Genomic DNA, 12,404 nt, shown 5'->3' with positions numbered 1-12,404 from the left:
GTCCTGCTGCAGCCAGGAGGCAGGAATCTCCAGCCCGCAGAGCTCCTGACGCTCGGTACAAAACCCCAGGTGTGAGAGGGCAGGGCCGTTAGTGGCCCTGGCGTGAAACCCACTGAAAGCTCTTCCAGCAAAATGACAATAGGCCCACAGGAAATGGAAGAAAAAAAAATAATTTGTCCTTTAAATGCTCTCTTGGTATCTACATTCAGTAGCAGGTAGTTTAATTATCCTAGGGAATAAACCCTTCGAAGCACCCTAACTAAGTTTAAACAGAAAGGGCATGTACTGGAATGAGTTGTTAGTTTGTTATAACTTGACTGGGAATCTACCCCAATTAAATAGATGTTACTGGGAGTTGAAGTTCAAGTTCTCTTTTAAAATTAAATTGACTGGAGAAAATGAGACTTGAGCACTACGTGTGTGGGCGATCACAATTAAAGGTTGTGCACTACCTGCGTAGGTAGTAAAGATCTGTGCATCTTGGCACTGAAAGATTCAAGGTTTCAGATATCAACATTTTAGTTTTTAAGACATCCCGTATCCCCAGCCTGAAGTGGGACAGGACTGAAGTATTTTTTAAGCAATCTGGGCTGAAAAAAGTTGCAAATTTGTTGTACTTCCCTGAGCAAGTCAGCCAGTTTTTACAGGATCTCCGTAGATAAGTCTGTTAGTATCTTACAGCATTTCAAGTAATTCCAAGCAATTGTCAGAGACTCATTTTATTTAAAGAAGCTTGTGCACATGTTTCAGGTAGTACTTCTTTCAAAATGATAATCAGTGCACTCCTTTTCTAAATGGAATCCATATCTCAGAATGGCAAGTTTTAAGATCAGCATTAAATTCTCTCAGCCACCCTGGTAGCTTTTAATGAACCTAAGTTTAGAGAAGTTTAACTAGAAAATTCACAATCCTTTGTTACGTATTGTGCAGAATTAAACTCTGGTGTGATGATTCTATCTTCTAGGAATGTCACATAAAGATTTCCTGTGTTTTGACTAGTACATCTCATCCAAAGGTGTCTAGTAAAGATGTAGAAGCTATTGCTGCTTTGAACATTCTAGTCCTTTCTCTTTGCATCTCTCAGGTGGAGAGTACAGAAAAAGATGTGCAAATAGAGAAGTTACGTGATGTTAGAACTGACTAGCATACCCTCCTTCAGATGAAGCCTTTAATCGTACATGTGAAATTTGAGCTATTGGTCTGCTTCCCAAAAAATAAAGAAGCAAAACACTGTTTAAAATTTTTACTGGTCCATCCTTGCCACAGGACAAAATCAGCCTGCAAAACAATACAAATAACTTTTATTTCAGAAGAATAGGGGGGGAAAAACAAAACCAATGAACCATGGAGAAAGCCTTTGTTCACACAGGCTGCCATTAAAATGCCAGAAGCAACAATGACTCTGTTTTAGCAAAACTGCTCAAAATTTAAAAATATTTAAGAGCCACTCCCTCTCATATAATCAAAACCAGAGATATTAAGGGGGAAAAAAAAAAAAAAAAAAAAGCAGCTAAATAAAATAGGTAGACATGCAGAAGGGGAGTTGATATACAAGTAGTGCCCTAACATCACCTTCTCTGTAAGCAGCGGTTAACAGTCCTGCACTGACATTTTCTTACAGGTAGCTGTAGGCAATGAGAAAACTTTAGGTGTTCTAAATGGATCAATACACGTAGGAGCTTTTTTTTCAGTTTTGCTCCCCTGTTTTTGTATTTTTTAGGGACTGTATTGGTGCACTCAGATTCAGTAAATAAATACTCTCATTTTACCTTCACCTTGTATAAGCAATGATGTCAGGTTAACTAGCAAAGACCAAAGCATTCCATCCCTACAGTGAAGAAATCCTTCAGTTTCTCCCAGTTGGGGATCCTAATGTTGGTCTCATGCCAATCCACATAATAGATTTTGACAGGTCCTGGAACTTCCAGGATTTTCCAGTCCTGGAACTCTAACCATGATTTCAGAAAGCCCTTTACAATTGCAGATCTGTCCAGAGTTTATGGCGTACTTGGGAGAACAGTTTTACAATTACTGCAATAAATTCTCAAAAATATGTGTTAGCACCTTTCTGGAAAAGGGAGGTTATTACTTTAAAATTCCCATTCTTAATATGTAAAAACAAGTGCAAACTATGCTTCAAAGATAACTTACTTATCAGCAACTGATGCATAATCAAAATTCTTTCCATTTCCTTCAAAGATGCTTCAGAAATTAGACTGCGTGAGACTTTGCAATTCATAGGGGTGCCCTTGTCAGCTCAGTTTTCAGACACTGTGAAGAGGAGTGATAAATGGCAAAGTATCTGAGCATCAGCAGTATCCATGTTCATGAAGGCAAACAGGCAACACTTTCTGGAAACAAAAAATGGGTGTTGCTTTGGGGTTTTTTTTGAGGTCCAGGGAAAATATTGGATCGTGGAACATTTGCTTGCCCTTACTGTTTCATTAATCAGCTGAGCTTTTCCTCTCTATGGAAAATAATCTTCCCCTAAAACTGTATTATTCCGTCTTCTTTTTAGATTCTGAGGAACAACAATACATTTCCCCTACAGACATCACGAAACTTAAAAGTTCCTGAAAAATGTGTAAGTCTTTTAGCAAAAGCAACAATTAAACAAGGAATAAAAAATGTTTACTGGAAAATGTTAATTTGATGGTTTATTTTAATATTTCAGTATATAAGAGCCATTAGCAAAATGTTGGCGATTCAGAAGGAGGTTACAGTAAAATCTGTTTTAGATGATCAGGAGAAAAGTCTTTTTCCTTATGAGATGCCATCTTTAGAGTAGACAGTGAGTGATGAGAGTAGTGCTTACTGTGCTTCCAGGGATAGGGAATGGAAATAAGGTAAGATGAAGACAGAAACATTAGAAAGCATTCATTAGTCTTCCTTAAATGGGGTCTTAAAGTCTTCCAAAAGAATGTTATCCACAGAGCACATCTATTTGATCAAATGGTTCTCTAAGGTTTAAGAAATTTCTGAAAAATAAGATTTTACTTCAGATTCAGCTAGTCCTGGGACACTAATAAAACTTGTCTCTCAAAATCCCAAGACCCTGAGAACAGTGAGAAAGTCTGGAGCAAGGGAGACATACCCTTGGCAGAGGAGAATCAGGTTAAATGAATTCTAACACACCTAAGTCCACAGGACCTGATGGGATATTCCTGTGAGTGTTGAGGAGTCTATCCAATGTTACTATGAAATCAACATTTGTTATCTTTGAAAAGTTTTAGTGTCTAGGGAAGGTGAATGCCACTCCTACATTCTAGATGGGCAAGAAGGAGCATTTGTAAAGCTGCAGACCAGTCAGCTTCAACTTGATCCCTGGGAAAGTAAAAGAGCAAGTCTTCCTGGAAGCCGTATTCAAAGATGTTATGGACAAGAAGGTAACTGGGAGTTGTGAGCATGGATTTATGAAAAGAAAATTACACATGACCATCTGATTGGCTTCTCCAATGAAACGACTGGCACAGTGAATGGGGGAAGCGCAGGTAATAGTGTTTATCTTGACTTTAGCAAGGCTTTTGTGACTGCATCCTCACAGGCAAACCAGTGACATACAGATCAGATGGGCGGCCGTCAGGGGCATTGGAACCTGGCTGAGCTGCCCTGCTCACAGGGTTGGGATCAGTGGCACAAAATCCTGCTGGTAGTGAGTCAATGGTGATGCACCCTTGGGGTCAATAATTGGTCCCGTTAAATTGTCATTATTTCTCCATTAATGACCTGGACATTGGGATGTAGTGTGTCCTCAGCAGGTTTCCAGATGATGCAGAATTCAGATGAGTGGCTGCTACTGTGGAGTGTACGCACTGCCATTCAGAGGGACCTCTGAAGGCTGAAGAAGTGGGCTGACAGGCGTGTCATGTTGTTGACCAAAGGGAAATTCAAAGTCCTGCACCTGTGCAGGATAACCCCATGTGCCAGTACATGCTGGAGGCCAACTGGCTGGAAAGCTGGCTGGCAGAAAAGGACCCGGAAATCCTGTTTAACAAGTTTAAAGTGGGCAAAGAGTGTGCCCTTGTTCCAAAGAAGGCCCACAGTGCCCTGGGCTTCATTAGCAAGAGAATCAGAGCAGACTGAGGAAGGTGGTCCTTGCCCTCTACTTAGCTCTGGAATAGCATGGCTGGTGCTGGGCTCCCCAGCTCAGGAGGCTTCTTATCAGTGTGAATAAGTAGCAGATCTGGGAGTGTAAACAAGACAGCTGGGCTCTTCTCAGTGATGTACAGTCAAAGGACAAGAGGCAGGGGGCACAAATTGAGATACAGGGAATCGTAAGAAAAAAGCTTGCTTTTACAGCAAGGTTGACTGCTGGAACTGGTTGCCCAGAGAAGTTGTGGAATATCTGTTCTTGGAGATACTTGAAACCTGGCCTCAGTAACCTCTCTAGTTGGCCTTGCTTGGAGTAGGGTGGGGTTGGATTGGGTGATCTCCACAGGACCCTTCCAGCCTCAGGAACTCTGTGAGAATTAAAGGTGCTTTCCTGAACTAAGTTCACTTATTCAGTCATTATTTGATAGGCAGCTTGGAAGAATACTTTTTGTTAACTTTGTATAATAATGGAGATACTCTTTAGTAATTCCAGAAAGTCTTTCAATGGCCATTAAGAGTTACTTCAGTGCTGTCTTGCTCAGAATGTCGGTGGTCCATGCACTTGGTGAAATTCTTTGAATTTTTTTCACGTGTTACAAGGTCTTCCAACTACTTCACTAACGTTTTCCATAATCCTGGAATCTTCTTCCAGGAGAGACACTCTAACAGTCTTCATTCTTACTGTCATTGCTAAAACTGTTGATTAGAGAGATCGAACAATACTTTGCTGAGTTATAGCTACACTGAACAGGATTCGAAGAAATGTGGTCAAGAAGTGAGACCAGTGTTATTAATTCAAATAGGAGAGCACGCATTAACAATTTCTCTGGTTTTCTGTTCTCCTGTAATAGAAAGGAGCAATGCTTTAATTCTACCAAGATGCAACTAAGAATAAAGGACATTTCTGCAAGGAAAGCCTAGCTGCCAGCTTCCCAGTTAATATTGTAGCAAACAATGTTTGGAATTGCTTAGCAGAGCGTGCAAAGTAATACTTTGCGTTGGACGGGCAGCACATAGATCATCAAGCTTATTGCCAACCTAAGCACAACTGTAAGGTAGTCTACAAAAAGCTTTGACTGAAACCTTCTGTGAATACATGAATGTCTCAATGAATTTACATCACTGTCAGCAAGACCAGCCTGTCTCAGGGGTTTGTATCTGTCAAAGTATCTGCCTGGATGCCAGTCTGCTTTTCCCACTTGTCATGGTATTTTTCTCAATCACCAGTTACACTTCGTATTGACTTACTCAACACTATTAAACAAAGAAGAGTCACCAATAGGTACGTTGTTCAGGGAAGAGTTGCCCATGTGGTGGAGGAATGGCTGTATGACTTGATACAGTGAGCATTTTTCAGCAGAGTTGGGTTGTAAAATGACTAGATGTTTATGTGTAGGCTATTTACATATCAACTCACACTAATGTAGTTGCAGGATGCTAAACAGCACACTCTGTTTTGGGGGGGGGTTTGTGGGGTTTTTTGTGTGTCTTGGTTGTGGGTTTTTTTAGTCAAGTCATAATTCTGCAATTATACACGGAACTCAAAATAAAAAACCTAGCAGTCTTTAGGGGGAAAAAAAAAAAAAAAAAGTATGCCCAGGCATTAAAATAATCATAGTATAACACAGTTTTAATTCAGTGAACTTCTGACATCTTACTGAGACATCAGGAAAATTTTGAGTGAACAGTACAAATGTTTGACGTTCTGCCATCTTTTAGCCACAGCTAGCACCTTTAGTTCTCATGAAAGCATTCAAATTGCGTTCACTATACTACTTGTTTATTTATTTTTTATGTGAATTTATATTTTAATTTGATGGTTTATTTTAATATTTCAGTATATAAGTGATGAAAATAGATAGGCATCAATCTAGTGAAGAAATCCAAATAGAAATAGAGCATTTTTCTTCTGAATGTTCTTCCACAGGCAATACTAAGATACTACTAAAAGCCAGTAGTTTTGTATAGCTTTTGCCATATAAATTTGTTTCCACAGACAATAATGGTTTGTCTTATAGTAACCAAAATTCTACGGTTTTGCATAGATGGGGGATGCAGAACACAGGAAATAAATGCGTCTTTTACAACATAAATAATCCTGAAAATAACAGTAGATGTTTTGTCTATACCTACAGTTATTTCAGCACATTTTATTTTGGAATAAAACTTCATGTGGAAGTAGGATTTTTTATATACCTAACACAATCCAATTTCACTCCGCAGTTCAACTTTAAATACCTTTCAAATACAGACATTAACTTTGTAGCATTTCAGAGATGATCAGCTTTATTCTAAACTCTGACAATGCCACAGTTCTCAAGTTTCTCAATTGCTTTCACCCCCTTCCACTGTTACACCATTGTTTATCAGGTAGTTGCTCATTTTCTAGTATATGGCTTAGTATTTTATTATTGTGTTGTTTTGGGGTTTTTTGTTTGTGTTGTGTGTTTTTTTGTAGTATAGAAAAATTTAATTTTGTGAAGTAATCCCTAATTCACCATATCTGTAATCTCAAAAAATATACAAAAATGCATTTAACAAGATCTATTTTTCACAAAGTATGAGACAAATTTTATATCCCTACACAGAAAAATTATAAAAATATTTCTCTGGCATGAAATATCTCTAGTAGTATTTGTTTTTCCCAGATCAAACTTGATCTAGAAATTTTATAATCCTACCTGTACTGAGATTAACAGATGTCTACATAGTGGATATTGGCAGTTGAAACCTTTTCAAACTTCCTGCCTCTAGATGGCAGTCATCTCTACACACTGGCATTGATAAACCGAAACAGTTGCAAGATTCCTTCGTCTGCTCCTGTATCTGTTTTATGGCAAACACATGAAAAAAAGACTGTTACACTTGGTTCTTTTTAAACTTACTTCAAAATACGATGAGGGACTTAGCTAACAACCAATTGCGTCTAGATAGTATTTTTGTCTTTGGATCTCCGAGTGCAGATTAACAGAGGAAGATTATCATCCCCATTTGCAGACAGAAAACAAACCGAAGCAGGTAAAAGATCTGAGAACAGATTCTGCGTCCAATTTGTCGCGGTTTGACTGACTCAGACCAAGACACACTTATAACAGCATTTCTTCAGTCACTTACGAAACCTGGTGTCTGTTTTCCAGACAACACTGCTTGGATTACAGAAGCCCTTCTGCAGAAGGTATTTTTCAGGAGACTCTCTTTTAAGCTGTGTAAAACTCTATGTATAAATTTTGCAAGTTTATATTAAACTATAAAATTTATTTTATACCTTAAAAAACAGCATGAGTAAATATGTATATTTAGGGGAAGAAAAAGAATGTTAAAATTCAGGGGGGTTTTTTGTGCTGGTTTTTTGTTTGGTTTTTTTTTTTTTAATAGAGTGTCTACTCAGACATCTGCTACTTGTTATTCTTCTGGCAGGACATGATATTGGAACTGTTTGGGCAGGTCTCTGCTATTTCTGGAGGAAAAAGAAGCATGTTATTCCTTTGTTGCCAGGTTCACCCTGCTGTGAGTCACAGCATATAAGTCTACATAAAAGGAAGATGTTTTTCAGTCTCCAAAATTCCTATCTGAAGAACATAGTTCCAATGAGTTGGACATAAAAATCTGGAATTCCCTGGGAAGAACTTTCTCTGCCTTCCAGCCCAAGTTTGTAGGAATTAGGCAAGAAGTTTAAACGCATTTAGGACATGAAAGTGTCATTCCTCTAAAGCCAAATAATTTCACATATAGTGGAGAAACTGAGGAAATTTGCTTTTCCAATTTAGGGCTTGATTCTGGAGCACAAATACTGTTCCAGTGTACCCACTAAATAAGACATTCCCCTTTTTATATATTGGTTCGAAAACGTCAGCTAGATTGTATTACCTGGAACTGGAGAATCACGATAGTGGGCAGTTTTTTGTTTGGGGATGTTGTTTTGAAGGATGATAATCGAGGTATTGTCACAGCTAAAGTGGCTGGTTTAATTTGCTCTTGCATGCTGAATTTCAAAAGATACTTTATTTTGCCTTAAATTGGAAAATAACATCAGTTTTGCTGGCATCAGTGCCCTGAACAGGACAAGAAAGCAGACAAGATGTATTTGCACAAAACAAGATTTATTGTAAATAGTAAAAGGGAATTCTTTTGTTTATCTCTCCATTCTGGTTTGGTTTCTGGTTGGCCTAGCTGGAGCCAAGCAGGACTCTGTGCTTTCCAGCACAGGAGAGCAGCTGGCACCACAGACACCAATTTGGCCTTCTACTGGTACCTTTAAGATTGTTAACAGTTGAGAGTTTACTACGACCTGTGCTTCCCGTGGGAACTCTTTAACTCCAGGCAAAGGGCAGTGAAGCTGGGAGACAGGCACGAGTCAGTGTGAGACCGACAGGCAACAAGCAGTTGAATCACAAAGATAAACTGAGGCAGGCCTACTGAGGTAGAACACCCTGCTACAATCAATCAACCAAATTCTTCTTACCTGAGACACAGAAAAAAAAATACAAATAATGGTAATTTGAATACTAAAAAAATGCATGTCTTGCTGCACAAGGTAAGTAGGACTGGGCACAGTCACCCTTTGCCAGCAATTCTAGTTTCCTGCCTCCTTCATGGCATCAGAATATAGACTTCCACTGTCAATAAAAGAATTAGAACCTTTATAATGGTAAAGTTTGAAAACATACCAGAGTATAACCCAGTACAAATGAACACTAGCATTTTATTTATACTTTTATTTTAGAGTGCAAAAATAATCAAATCCAGTAAGTATTAATGCCAAGAATTCTTTTTCCTGTCTTAAGATATCTTCAGTGTGAGCACATATTGATGAGTGCTATAACAGAATAATTACAATCTAAAATTTAAAAACTACCACATTACTTACTGCAGACTTAGTCCCATTATTCATATCACCAAGTGTATTTTCATAGCTTTTTAAGAATAAAATGCAGAAGAGAAAAAAAATTGTTCAGCAGTTTTATCTGTTTCGAGGATTTTCAACATGGTTTTAACCCTTGCATGCGTCTACTGTAACCTCATCAGTCATTTCTCATTACAGATAGCAAGTGAGACAGTTTTACATGATAATTTCATTTTTCCAAGGACTTAGTATGTCAGCTAACCAGATGTTAAAATCAATTTCAGTATTAATAAACCTCACTTTCTCAGTAGGGGCGCCATGGTTTTCAACTGAAGTACTGGCAGAAACATTCTCAGCAAAAATAGCTTCTGCATATTCAAAACCAGTTGTTGATTATTCTGGTCTGGAGAAGAGAAGGCTGTGGGGAGACCTTAGCAATGCCTGTAAGTATCTAAAGGGTGGGTGCAAGGAGGTTGAAGCCAGACTCTTCATTAGTTCCCAGTGGATGAGGGGTAATGGGCACCAGCTGGAACACAGAAGTTCCATCTAAATATAAGGAAAAACTTCTTTATGGTGAGGGTGACAGAGCCCTGGAACAGACTGCCCAGGGAGGTCGTGTCATGGAGTCTTCATCTCTGGAGATATTCAAGACCCATCTGGATGCAGTCCTGACTAATGTGCTCTAGGGGATCCTGCTTTATCAGGGGAGTTGGACTGGATGATCTCTAGAGGTCCCTTCCAACTCTGACCATTCTGTGAAATTCTGTGAAATCATGTATTTTGCCACTGCACAGATAATTTGGTAGAAATCTTTTGCCCCTTTTTGTTGGCTTATTGTTGTGGGTTTTTTTTTCTCCAAAGTTTCCTTCCCAAATCATCAACATTAGCAACTGAATGAGAATTTCTCATTTTTTGTCTGGTTCATCTCCTACCAAGATTCTCTGTTAAAAGGCAGCCCTTCAGAAGTTTGTCCAAATTGGTATTTTCACATGTCAAGAGTGAATGTCACAGGAATTTTCACATGCCACTACTGTGAATATTCTGCCTCTGTTTTTTTCATTAGTTTGGATGATCCTGAAACATAACTAGTGATTTCCAGTCTCCAGCCATGCTTCACAACCTGCTTGTAGTGCAGAGCCATATTCCCCTTCAAGTTAGGCAGCTGCAAAAAAACGTTGCAGACTAATGTAATCAGGAATCCAATTCCTGATGCTGAAAAGTTCAGGCCATGTAGGAAAGCTATGTCATTTCAGCAATATGACCTTTCATGGAGAAGTGTTCTTGGCCATCTTGGGACCCTTTCCAGCCCAGTTACGTACACTTGTTCTCTTGCACAATCTTAATACATCTCTAAGACTTAGATATTCATATAAATGTGATTGGCTGAAAGTAGCAGCCCGCCACACATTAACTGAGTACTTCACAGAACAGTAACCTTTGTCCATAGCTACTTAAAGAGACTTCTGCCATATGTGGGATGATAATTGCAACCCACTTTTGAAATGCACAATATCCTGTGCAGAGTATTCCTGGTATTGTCTAAAATAGATAGGTTATAAATGCTTATGTTTTATTTTAGGCCGAATACATGCCTATTTTATCTTTAATTTTATCTTTAATTATTATCTTTGATAAAAAGCAATTTCAAATTGCAGTTTGGAAATACAAGTCATGTTCTTGCAGAAAATATCAGGAAAAGTAAACGAAAGAAGGCAGAGAGCTGGAAATGGGGAATGTGACAAAGGGGAGCTGAACTGCAAGGAGAGGGGCAATGCTGTACTTGAAAGATGGCTTTTAGAAACCTGTAGGAGAGAGGAACTCCTAGGAGCCCTCTGAGAAACTTGAGGGTACCTGCTGCCTCCAGGTGGGAGGCAAGGGGAGCCACAGGGCTGTGGGCTTGGGGAAACGGCTAGCTTCTGGTGACTGCTAGTGGTCAGCAGCCCTGTGGTGTCAGCAGGGTGCCTGGAGCTGCTGTCCCTGCTTCGGGAGGGTAACTCTCCCACCCTGCCAGCCGGTGCTACGAAGGGGAGTGTCGAAGCCTGGGGATCAGAGGGAGCGCCTGCTTCCGCTCCTGGACTTTTCCAGCAGGAGGTGCAATGCTTTTGGAGAGCTGTGCTGCAAAGCAGAGGAATTACGGAAGTCAGCAGGCTGTGCAGCATCACGGAGTGCCAGGATCTTCTCACGGGCTGCACAACTTCAAGAGCCCTAGTGGTGGGGGTCTTGGGCAGAGTCTCTCACTAGCAGAACTGCAACTGGAATATCAGTGGAAGGCAGCAGCTGAAGTTGGTGGCTTCTGGCACCATGTGTAAGGCTTCTGCTCCACTGGAGGTTCATGGCCCTCAAGGCCGGCGAAGAGCTGAGGTTGCTTTCAAGAAAAGCAGCAGGATAAACTGGCCCTGAGTCACGCCAGACCACTTGGAGGAAGCAGCAAGGCTCCCTGCTGCAGGCAGAGGCATCCATCTGCTGCTCTGACCCACTGGCTGCAGAAACTTTCTGCTTACCAGAGGGCCCCAGATCCAGGATGTTGTGAAAAGACTGCCAGATTGTCCTATTCTATGACACCCCGCTGTTCTCTCATGTGGGCACCAGCAACATCTCCAGTGGCAACCAGGACAGCATCTATCACTCCCTGTGTCTGGGAGGACAGGCAGGGATGTACGGTCTTAGGTTCTCTTCTCCTCAGTCCTGTTCACAAGACACCACTTTCAAGAATGCGTCAAGCCTAGAAATAAAAATATTTTTACTGTTCGAACACACATCTGTACAGAAACTGCTGTGTGCACCTCCACTGGGTAACCTAAAGCCCTGGATACTGAATGAATAGCATAGATTGCTGTAGGAAGCTTGATGTCTTAAAGAAAAACAACTCATGAAGACAGCAATGCAAAATGTGATATGAAACATATTTTTATCAGTTTCCAGTAGCTTTTTATCTGAGCTCGTCATTATAAAAGCTTCCCTTTCCTGCCAGCTATCAGCAGTTTTCTTTAGTCTTGATTATCTTCATAATTGTAAAAAGAATCAGGAAGAATCAGGTCACAGACAAATCCCATTTTTTTGTCTACTTGAGGATGAGTAAGAACAAAAATTAAAAACGGTGGGTTCCCAAGCCTAGAAGCAACTGCCTCATAGATATTTAATGCTTTTATCAACTGGTTGCAGTGATACTAACGTAAATTGGAGATCATTCTGCTTAGTGAAACAGTGACATTTAGCAACTGTCAGTTCAAGTATTAAATTACAAATTCCTAAAGAATCTTCACTGTCATATTGGCTAAGCAAGAACTATCTACATGACCTCTGCTGTGCTAAGTATGCAGCAATGCTTTAGTGGAACAGCACATCAGGTTCATTCCTTCCTGAGAAATGTGAATATCTGATATACATGTTTGCATACTTGTTCTGGTTGGAACAAATGTTCCTATGCTTATTTTCAGAGGGCAGAGGCAGATTAATGTTTTTCAATTAA

Source organism: Chaetura pelagica, unplaced genomic scaffold (assembly GCF_000747805.2).
Source record: "Chaetura pelagica isolate M959 unplaced genomic scaffold, ChaPel_1.0 scaffold37, whole genome shotgun sequence".
Lineage (NCBI taxonomy): Eukaryota > Metazoa > Chordata > Aves > Apodiformes > Apodidae > Chaetura > Chaetura pelagica.
This window is presented reverse-complemented; position numbering follows the sequence as displayed.